This window comes from Chiloscyllium punctatum, chromosome 18 (assembly GCF_047496795.1).
Source record: "Chiloscyllium punctatum isolate Juve2018m chromosome 18, sChiPun1.3, whole genome shotgun sequence".
NCBI classification, from domain to species: Eukaryota; Metazoa; Chordata; class Chondrichthyes; order Orectolobiformes; family Hemiscylliidae; genus Chiloscyllium; species Chiloscyllium punctatum.
Window position 1 is genome coordinate 79,582,593 of NC_092756.1, and position 11,487 is coordinate 79,594,079.

At 45.5% G+C, this 11,487-nt stretch overlaps 1 non-coding gene across 1 annotated transcript; it reads right to left on the bottom strand.

The window, feature by feature from the left end:
• Positions 1 to 6,125: 6,125 nt before the first annotated feature.
• trnai-aau (transfer RNA isoleucine (anticodon AAU)) lies at positions 6,126 to 6,199 on the bottom strand. Its single transcript has one exon. It is a non-coding gene; the product is annotated as a tRNA-Ile (tRNA).
• Between the last annotated feature and the right edge of the window lie 5,288 nt (positions 6,200 to 11,487).

Consider the following 11,487-nt stretch of genomic DNA (forward strand, 5'->3'; position numbering starts at 1 on the left):
GTCTAGCAGCATCTGTGGAGAAAAATCAGAGTTAATGTTTCAGGGCAAGTGACCCTTTCCCAGAACTGGGAACTGGCACAGATGCTGCCAGAACCTGCTGAGCTTTTCCTGCAATTTCTGTTTCACAGCACCCACAGTTCTTTTGGGTTGTTTTAAATGGGAAAATTTAGCATGGCAATCCACCTAACCTGCACATCTTTGGACTGTGGGAGGAAACCCATGCAGACTGCGGGAGAATGTGTAAACTCCCCACAGACAGTCACCCAAGGCTGGAATTGAACCCAGGTCCATTGTGAGGCAGCAGTGCTAACCACTGAGCCACCATGCCACCTTATCTCCCTCTGTTTTTGTTTGTTTGAAATCACAAGCTTTTGAAGTGCTGCTCCTTCATCAGCTACAAAAGGCTGTGATTTCAAATAATCTGGTGTCATGTGACTTCTGATTTTGTGCACCCCAACCCGATACCAGCACCACTACATCATATTTCTGTTTGAATGAACGTAGAAAAGTTAAAGGTACAAATGATTGCAGTGAGATTTTCTTTTAAAATGAGGGTGACACTACAGAAAATTTAGTTTATTTTTAGGAATGGGGCATTTAAGGGAGATGTGTTACTCTTTCTCATTCCCGGTCCCTACATATGAATGCTGACAAAATCCAATTATACCTCATCGCCACTTCTTTCAACTCCTTCACTGATTAATTTTTCCTCTTCTGGGGTGAGTACAAATTACATTAAGCAAACATTGGGAAGGCTGAAGATACTGTCTTCAATCCCCTCCACAAACTCCATTCCCTCACCAGTGACTCCAAGCTCCGCCTCCTTGTCCATCGCCTCAGTGTCCTATTTGAAACTGAACTTCGACCCCTATGATCGCGCCATCACAAAGTTTAACAACTACAACCATAACGTTGCTGGTAACCTCCCACTGCTTCTGTTTTGCTGCTGTAAAGCCTAGTGTTACCCTCAGCTGAATATCTCAGTGGCTGCCTCCTGTCTTCCAGCCTCCGTGAACCTCAGCTCATTGAAAAGCTCCTCAGGTAGTCAATCCCACCATCCCACCCATCCATCATCCCATTTCCTTCACTGATCATGTTCAAATCACTCCCTGGCCTTATCCAGCCCTCCCATTATAATCTTTGTCATTTATCATTATTATTTTTGCCAAAACACTCCTACTATCAACACCCTGGGGGTTCCCATTGGGCAGAAACTGGACTGACCACATCAAACACTGGCTGCAGACGCAGGTCAGAGGCTGGGAATCCTGCAGCGAGTAACTCACTGCCTGACTCCACCCACTTCCAAAGCCTACCCACCATCTACAAGGCACAAGTCAGGAGTCTGATGGCATACTCACTTGTCTGGGTGGGGGCAGCTCCAGCAACTCTCAAGAAGCTTGACACCATCCAGGGCAACCACATCCACCCCCTCCACCAGTAGTGCATAGGGACAGCAGTGTGTCCACAGTACCTCAATGAGGCACTCATACCTGCAAACTCTGACCTCACCAGAGAGGGGCACCAGATGTATACAGCACACTGAGACGTTATGAAAGGCGCTACATTAACGCACTATTTCTTTTTAATGTTTAAAAGACATTTTTAAATGCAGCTTGCTTTTGACTGCAGGATATGGACATAAAAGTATTCAATGTTTTTCTCTTGGGCTTCAACGACTATGCAGTCAGGACTTTAGAAGTCAAATATTTGAGGAGTATTTTGAGAATGTTTGTGGAGGAATCTATGGTGCCAGCAATGGAAAACTGAGGACAAACATTGAGGGTCAGCTCAACGGATACGAAAGTAACTTCCAAGGTGACTTCTGCTGAGCACCCCAGCTCTGTTGGGTGAAACCTCATCTCTGTGCAGTTTTGATCTCCCCTTTTTTGTTTAAATTCACCGTCCAGACAGTAGAGGTCATGGGTGTGGAATTCCAGCAGTGCATCTTGCAGATGGTATACTGAGTATCGGTGGTGGAGGGATTAGATGTTTGTGCTGATCAAGTGGGCCGCTTTAAGCAAGGGTACCCTTGCAGTAGAGATGGAACAGTGAAGGTTCAACTAAACAGGCCTCTGGAACATGGGGGTTGCCCTGCAATGATAGAGGTGTATAAAATCATGAGGGGGATAGATAAGGTAGATAGCCAACAGCATTTTGCCCTGCTAGGGGAGTCTAAAACTAAAGGACATAGGTTTAAGGTGAGAGGGGATAGATGCAAAAAGATACAGAGGGACACTTTTTTTTCACACAGAGGGTGGTGAGTGTCTAGAACGAGCTGCCAGAAGTAGTGATGGAGGCAAGTACAACGTTGTAATTTAAAAAACATTTAGCCATTTATCCGAAGATCTGAAAAGCTCAGAAATCCGAACGTTTTGTTTTGTATAACAAGGTTGTTTGGCACGTGAACAGGTGACCCAGCTCCACACCCACTCGATCCATGAGTGACGTGGGAGCGTGACCTAGCACTGGGAGGCATCAGTTGTGTCTCAGCGCTCGTACTGTTCACACGTGTGTCTGCAGTTAGGTAATTTTGTTTTACTTCACTGTGAAAATGTCATTTATTCTGAAATCTGAAAAAAAATCCCAAAATCTGAGAAAAAAGCTGGCCCCAAGGATTTCGGATAAAGGATTGTGTACCTGTACATGGATGGAATAGGTGTGGAGGGATAGGGACTAAACACAGACAAATGGGATGAGATTAATTGTGAAAACTGGGCGGCATGACAATTTGGGCTGAAGGGGCCTATTTCCAGGCTGTAGAGTAAATTGGCCAATATTCTAAGACAAGGCAATCTCATTAAAATGTGCAGAACCTAACACAGTGTCAGGATATGGGGTTGTTCTTTTACAATTGGAATAAGGAGGGTTGTGAATCTATGGTTTTCCCTCTCACAGAGAGTGGTGGATGCTCCATTATTGAGTATGTTTAAGGCTGGAGAGAGAGAGAGATTTTCTGGTCTCTCAGGCCAAGGGGGTGAGGGTGGGAAAACCATGATCAGATGGAATGATGAAGCAGGTTCAATAGGCTGTATGGCCTACTCCTGCTCTTGTTGTTGAGTCGACCTGGATAGTATCGAGCACGTGGGGATCACTGGGTTCTGCTCTGAACTCCGGACTTTCAAAAATGTTACCGAGACCCTGGAGAAGGTACAAAGACAGATCGCAAGAATGAAACCGGAACACCTTTCCCTGAAGAGAATAGAAGATTCGAGTCTCTTTTCCTGAAAATCAGAGAATGCTGAGAGGGGTGATCCACTGTGGGAATTAAAATGATTTTTAAAAAAGGTTGTGTTTTGATTAGATAGAGAGAGAAAGACAACATTCTCACTCGAGGGAAGAACCGAACTAAAGGGCACAGAGATGACATAGACACTAATAAACTGATCCAGTGATGGCCTTGTGGGATTAGCATGGCATTGTTAATCCAGCTAATGTCCCAGGGACCTGGTTTCATTCCTGCCATGACCAAATTTTATTGAATTCAATAAAAAATCTGAAATTAAGGGTCCAGTGATGACCATGAAGCAATTGTCAGGGGGAAAAAGACCATTTGGTTTACTAGCGCCCTTCAGACATCCTGACCTGGCCCATATGTGACTCCAGACCTACAGCAATGTGGTTGACTCTTAACTGCCCTTTGAGTAGCTCGGCTTGGCCAGTGACACTCACATCCTGTGAACGAGCATATTAAAAAGGATGATCAGGAATTCTGTTGTAGCATTTTTACACAGTGTGGAGAATGAGCAACTTGCTCCTGTGGAAAGTAGGCGGGGAGAATAGGAAACTAGGCAGCCACCTGAGGGAGTTAGGGAGGCATTAGGGAGTTAGGCTGGTGGAGTGTGATGAATTGATTGGGGCGAGTGGCCTGTGTCTGTGCTGAGCCAGCTGCGTTGTTAGCTGATGAGCTGTTTCCGGGATCTTTCTGTGCACCAATGAGCAGCTCTGAGAGCCAAGGTGGCCTATGTGTCCTTCCTCTGCCTGTCACCCTGTGCATACTGACATGAACGTCACCCCCTGGAAATCTCATAACATCGGAAAATAATTACAGAGGATGGAGGGAAAGGGTTACAAGGCCCGTGTTATAAATGTCTGCCCTGACACCATCGGACACAGGAGTTGACAGAATCCTTTCCCACTCTCGGACCTCATGCAGCCTCCATGCCCAATACCCACTTTACTGCCTGACCCACTTACCTCAATAACAGGGAGAAAGTGAGGCCTGCAGATGCTGGCGATCAGAGTCTAGAGTGTGGTGCTGGAAAAGCACAGCCGGTCAGGCAGCATCCGAGGAGCAGGAGAGTCAACATTTCAGGCATGAGCTCTTCATCAGGAAGATGATGACCGTCCAGCTCCTCGGATGCTGCCTGACCGGCTGTGCTTTTCCAGCACCACACTTTAGACTCTTACCTCCAATTACAGTCATGCCAGTCCTGAGTGAGTTCCTGCTGTTTGTAAGCATAGAGGAGGCCATTCTGCTCCTTCATCTCCACCAAATGCCACAAATTGTTACACGTTTAACAAGAAACAGGAGCAGATGTAGGCCACTCGGCCCCTTGCAGCCTGCTGTGCAACTCAGTCAGGTCTTGATCTTCAGCTCTCTTTCGTTCCATCTTCCCTCGTCCCTAGATTCCCTGAGAGATGAAATATTTGTTATTTTCTGCAGCCCTGTCTAAGAGACATTTATTATGGAGTCATACAGCACAGAAACAGACCCTTTGGTCCAACCCGTCCATGCTGACTAGGTTTCCCAAACTGAACTAGTCCTGTTTGCCAGCACCCATCCCAGATCCCTCCAAACCCTTCCTATTCATATACCCATCCAAATGCCTCTTAAATGTTGCAATTGTACAAACCTCCACCACTTCCTCTGGCAGCTCATTCCATACACGTACCACCCTCTTGTGTGAAAAAGTTGCCCTTTAGGTCCCTTTTAAATCTTTCCCCTCTCACCCTAAACCTATTCCCTCTCATTCTGGACTGCCTCACCCCAGGGAAGAGACTTTATCTATTTATCTTATCTGTGCCCCTCATGATGTTATAAACCTCTATTAGGTCACCCCTCAACCTCCAACAATCCAGGGAAAAAGATTCCCAGCCTGTCCAGCCTCTCCCTACGGCTCAAACCCTCCAGTCCCAGTGGCATCCTGGTACATCTTCTGCCAGCTCCAACTCTGTTTATAGGGAGAAGCTGGAGATTCCTGATCGTATCTCGTATGGCCAGCGATGCGTTTGTTGCAAGGTCCTATTTTCAGTGTTCCCTTCGCTCTCCACACTTGCCCCTCCATTTTTGCTGCAGGGTCAGATGTGACTGTGCCTCTTGGCTCAGGTACAATACACAGTCCAGTGAGCATGGGTCAGGGTTGATCCCCCCCCACCGCCCACCTCACCCAAACAGTATTAGTTCATGGCCAGTACAAATAACCACGCGCTAAAGTTGTCCTCCGTGCCCCTGGGCATCACTGGCAGAACACCCATGAGTGAGGGCATGAGGCAAGGATTTGGTTTTGACACCCCGTGTATTCAAATGGCCTTTCTAGCTCTCTGCATCTGGTTGCTCCAGTGGGACATACCATTGAAGAAGTCTTCAAATATGCCCATGCCAAGTCATAAACGATCTGCACCAAGTGCTGAGCCACTGAGCCACCGTTCCGCCCCCAGTTATCCTGCCCCCCACTACTCTGTGTGGGAGAGGTTTACAGAGACTGAAGGAAGATACTTGAAACGGAAGAATGTGCAGGGTTATGGGGAGCAGGGTGGAGAGTGGCCCTAAGCAAATTGCTCATTGGGAAAGATGGCGCAGGCAGGATGGGTTGAATGACGTCCTTTTGCTCTCTAACGATTCTACAATTCTGTGAAGGACCCTCCGATAGAAGAAATCTCTCCTCATCACTTGCCTGAATGGGTAGAGCTGTCATTTTTGAACCTTGACCCCTGGTTCTAGTTTCTTTCATGAAAAGAAACATCCTCTCAGTGCCCAACCTGTTAAAATACCCTCAGGATTTTATAAGCCAGTCTCCATAGCTCCATTTCTGCCCCCCGACCCCAACCAAATTCTGTTTCTGAGCAATTGAGACTGATTGTTTTGCTGCAGACAACATCCACCAGTCATCACGAACAAGTTGTGGTCAGTGTGGGGATTGAACCCACACCCTTAGCATTATTAGTACTACACTCTAACCAGCTGAGTTAACTGACCAACACCCCATTCTGTTTCTGAGCATTGATATCCTGTCAGGAGTGATGATGACAGGCGGGCTAACTCTATCTCTCTCCGTGTGTAACCTCTGGACTGAGTCACCTTACCAATGGAGTGAACTCTCAGTAATTCAGTGTGCCAAGAGGTGAAATGCCATTTAAGAGGGGAAAAAAACACTGCATTTGAATTCTGTTCATTTAGAAATACAAGTTTGTGTTTTTTAAAAATAAACTTGCAAAGGATCTTTGCTTGTTATTGTGATTGGACAATCTAGAGCCATAGAATCATAGAGTCACACAGGACGGAAACAGACTCTTCAGTCCGATGAGTCCATGCCAAACATAATTCCGAACTAACTTAGCCCCACCTGTCTGCACTTGGCCCCTATCTCTCCAAACATTTCCTGTTCATGTACTATCTATTAAATATCTATTAAATGTTGTAACTGTACCCGCACCCACCACTTCCTCTGGAAGTTCATTCCACACACAAACCACTCTGTGTGTAAAAGAATTGCCCCATGACCTTTTAAAATCTTTCTCCTCTCACCTTAAAAATATGCCCCCTTGTCTTGAATTCCAAGGGAAACGACACCTACAATTCACCTTATCCATGCCCCTAAAAGGTCACCCCTCAAACTCCTGCACTCCAATGAAAAAAGTGCCAGCTATCCAGCCTCTCCTTATAATTAAAATCCTCCATTCCCATCAACATCCTGGTAAATCTCTCCTGAACCTTCTCCAGCTTGATAACATCCTTCCTATAAGTGGGAGATCCGAACTGCACACAGTACTCCAGAAGAGGCCCCACCAAAGTCACGTACAAACTCAACCAACTCCTGTGCTCCAAGTATGAGCAATGAAAGCAAGCTAAACCACCCTGTCTACATGTGAGGCAACCTTCAAAGAATTATGTACCTGAACCCCTAGGTCTCTCTGTTCCATACTACTACTCGATGCCCTAACTTAACTGAATAAGTCTTGCAAATTGTTTGTTTTACCAAAATGCAATACCTCACATTTATCCAAATTAAACTCCATCTGACATTCTTCAGCCCGTAGAGTCATGGAAGTCTTCAGGACAGAACAAGGCTCTTCATCCCATCAAGTCTACACCAACCCAAAACAACTACCTGAATATTCTGCAACCCTCTGCTTACATCACCTACTTAGACACTTAGTTTCCAAAGGCCTCCTGATTCTGCCTACCAAAATATGTTATGGATCAGGCCAGACCTCTCAAAACATTTCAAGAATGTAGCCCTGACCCTGAATTTGCTTGTTGTTTTAAGCAGGTGTCAAGCGGATATTCCAGGGGTGATGCAGCTGGTCAAACCACTTAGTTTTAAATAAAACAGAATTTATTTGCAAGATTACCAAAAGAAACACGAACAAAAGAGAACAGAATACAGAATAACCTAACCTGTCCAAAAATCCAACAGATTATCCCAACTTAATAATACTGTTCCAAATACTTGCAACAATCCCCTTGGCACAAAAGATAAAATCAAACACAGGGTCTTAAGAGATATCTGAAAGAGGGAGGATCAGAATGGACCTGCTTCTTTGGGTTCAGCAGCTTCAAACTCTGACTGAATGCTTTCAGTGAACAGCCAGACTGTTCTAACCAAACCAGAGAAAAGCTGAGCTGGGAGAACTGGCCGCTCCCCTTTCATCGTACACATTTTTTTAAACTTGAAAGTCTTTTGCCTGTGGCAGTATCAGTTATCTATAAGCAAACTGGCCCTAAGACCCTTCAAATCTACGACCTTGCGGAATCACTGCTTTCTTGACCTCCTGAAAGAAAAGCCAAGGACAGCAGAATCTTGTTTAAGGAGCAGCATCGTCACAAATGTCTCACCCCACACTTGGCTACTTTGAAGTCTGTTGTAACAACATCATCTTCCAAGTAGGTGTCACTGACAATATTTTGAAATTATGATTCTACGTCGTGTAAGAACCTCAGAGTCCTGGACCAACCTTGTGATGATGTCATGGGGCTGCGCATCACTGGTTCTAAATACCACAGTGTGGGCGGGATTAGAACACTCTAATCTGAAAGACACGCAACAAGAAGAGCGGTCAGTCTTTACCTCATGTAACAATAAGCCAGAGCTTAATTTATTGAGGATTATCATGTACAGCAGTATTTAATTTGAATGCATATATGGGACACCTGATTTAGAATTAGAATTGGATTTATTGTCACATGTACTCAAACTACAAATGAACAAGAGTACAGTGAAAAGTGTACAATGTTGCCAGCAAATGGCGCCATTTTAGGTGCAAAGTACCCAGGTACAAATCTTAGGTACAAAACATAGAGGAAATAAAGAAAAGGTTACACTACATTACAGATAAACGTAGCACAAGTTAGGAAGATAAGAAATAAAGCTAAAAAGATGGACATTACAGTCCTAATTTAGGAGCTTCCACATGGTTTCACCAGGCTCTGCTGGTTCCCAACTAGTAGCCATCTTTGCTCTGGGCCAAAAGCCATCCCACCTTCACTCTGGGCTGAGGAGAAAGACAGAAGAGAAAGAAAAACAAAAGAGAGAAAAGAAATGAAATAAAGAAAAAGAATGGGTAGAGCAGACGAGTTCCAGGTGGAGTGTCCTACTCTGTTGCCATCTTGCTTTTGAGTTATGAATGTCTACCTTACAAACACTTGCATTTATGAACGAGATCCTATATCACGAATAATTTTAAGGATCCACCATGTCTGAACGTACTCAGGAGCAGAAGCCGTTTGTATTTTCTGGGACTCTCTGTAATAAGTTGTGTTACTATGAAATCTAAGCATGAAGACAGTTCTTTGTCTTCTCCTCAACTCATTTACCAAAACTCAGAGGGTGACATCAAACTTCATCTACTGTGTCCTTTGCTCTCGATGTGGTCTCCTCTACGTTGGGGAGACAGGATGCCAACTTGCAGAACGTTTCAGAGAACATCTCTGGGACACAGGCACCAACCAACCCACTGCCTTGTGGCTGAACACTTCAGCTCCCCTTCCCATTCCACTAAGGACATGCAAGTCCTAGGCCTCCTCCATTGCCAAATTCTAGCCATCTGACGCCTGGAGGAAGAACACCTCATCTTCTGCCTTGGGACCCTGCAACCACACGGGATCAATGTGGATTTCACCAGTTTTCTGATCTCCCCTCCCCTCCAACTTATCCCAGATCTAACCCTCCAACTTGACACCGCTGTCTTCAACTGTCCTACCTGTCCATCTTCCTTCCCATCTATCCGCTCCACCCTCCTCTCCCAACCTATCACCTTCTTCCTCACCTTCATCTACCTATCGCATTCCTAGCTACCTTCCCCCCCAGCCCCACCCCCTCCTATTTATCTCTCAGCCTCTGCCACCCCGCCCACTCCCCAACATTCCTGATGAAGAGCTTATGCCCAAAATGCCAAATCTCCTGCTCCTCGGATGCTGCCTGACTGGCTGTGCTTTTCCAGCACCACACTTTTTAAGACCAGGTGCTATATACACAGGGGTAAAATTCACATTTTTGAGATCAATTTGGTTTCAGCTCAAAAGTTAAAGGGTCACCTTTTGCAAGGACAAAGAGACTTTGGACTGCAGGTTCATAAGTTCCTTGAAAGTGGAGTCTCAGGTAGATAAAGTAATGAAGAAGGCATTAGGTATGCTTTCCTTTAATGGTCAATGCAATGAGTATAGGAGTTGGGAGGCCATGTTGCGGCTGTAGAGGACATTGGTTAGGCCACTGTTGGAATACTGCATTCAGCTCTGGTCTCCCTGCGATTGGAAAGATGTTGTGAAACTTGAAAAGGTTCAGAAAAGATTTACAAGGATTTTGCCAGGGTTGGAGGATCTGAGCTACAGGGAGAGGCTGAACAGGCTGGGGGCTGTTTTCTCTGGAGCGTCGGAGGCTGAGGGGTGACCTTATAGAGGTTTATAAAATCATGAGGGGGCATGGATAGGCAAAATCTTTTTCCCAGAGTAGGGGAGTCCAGAAGTAGAGGACATAGGTTTAGGGTGAGAGGAGAAAGATTTAAAAGGGACATAAGGGGCAACTTTTTCACACAGAGGGTGGTGTGTGTATGGAATGAGCTGCCAGAGGAAGTGGTGGAGGCTGATACAATTGCAACAATTAAAAGGCATCTGGATGGGTATATGAAAAGAGGTTTAGAGGGATATCGACAAACTGCTGGTAAATGGGACTAGGTTAGTTTAGGATATCTGGTCAGCATGGACGGGTTGGACTGAAGGGTCTGTTTCTGAGCTGTACGTTTCTATGACTCTCTGATTGTATAAGAGGGGGTATGTGTGATGCTTGATTTGGGCTCCCAGCGAAATTTTTAAAAAAATTCCTTTTACAAAGGACTAAAGTAAAACCACAAATACTAAAGAATTAAGACAGACTGTCAACCATGATGTGAATAAATATAAACAAAAATTAAATGTGAAAATGTTCTAAGCATTTACATGCAGGTATTTATTTTTCTGACACACTTACAATCAGATCAAACCTCCAGGATTATACTTTTGTTCTGAAATGTTTGGCTCTGACGTTTGAGAAATTCAGATTGACACGATATTTAGAAAAATCACACAGTTTCTTCTGAGCCAAGATCCGCAGGGTTGAATTAAACATGAGTGTGTAAGGCACGTGTAAGAGATGTCAATGAGTAACTTCTGTGTTTGCCAAGGAATTAAATCAATGTGGAGAAAATAGTTATGGAAATGTCATCTCTGTCTGAGGTACCGCAACACGTGTGGGAGAGGGAGAGCGAGTTTGGGGAGGGGGCTGGAAGCACAGGAAATGGAGAGGCGCTTGGAAACGTTTTATAGCACTGAAGATCCTGGCAGTAGCAAAAGCTGCCAAAATTGTAAAATCACTATATGACCTAGAGCGGGGTGGGCAGGTGAGAAGGATGGTGGCTCAGTGGTTAGCACTGCTGCCTCACAGTACAAGGGACCTGAGTTCAATTCCAACCTTGGGTGACTGTCTGCACGTTCTCCTCGAGCTTTTAAGATTACATTACAGTGTGGAAACAGGCCCTTCGGCCCAACACGTCCACACCGACCTGCAACCCACCCATACCCCTAACCTAACACTACGGGCAATTTAGCATGGCCAATTCACCTGACCTGCACATCTTTGGACTGTGGGAGGAAACCGGAGCACCCGGAGGAAAGCCACGCAGACACTGGGGAGAATGTGCAAACTCCACACAGTTGGTCGCCTGAGGCGGGAATTGAACCCGGGTCTCAGCCGCTGTGAAGCAGCAGTGCTGACCACTGTGCCACCGTGCCGC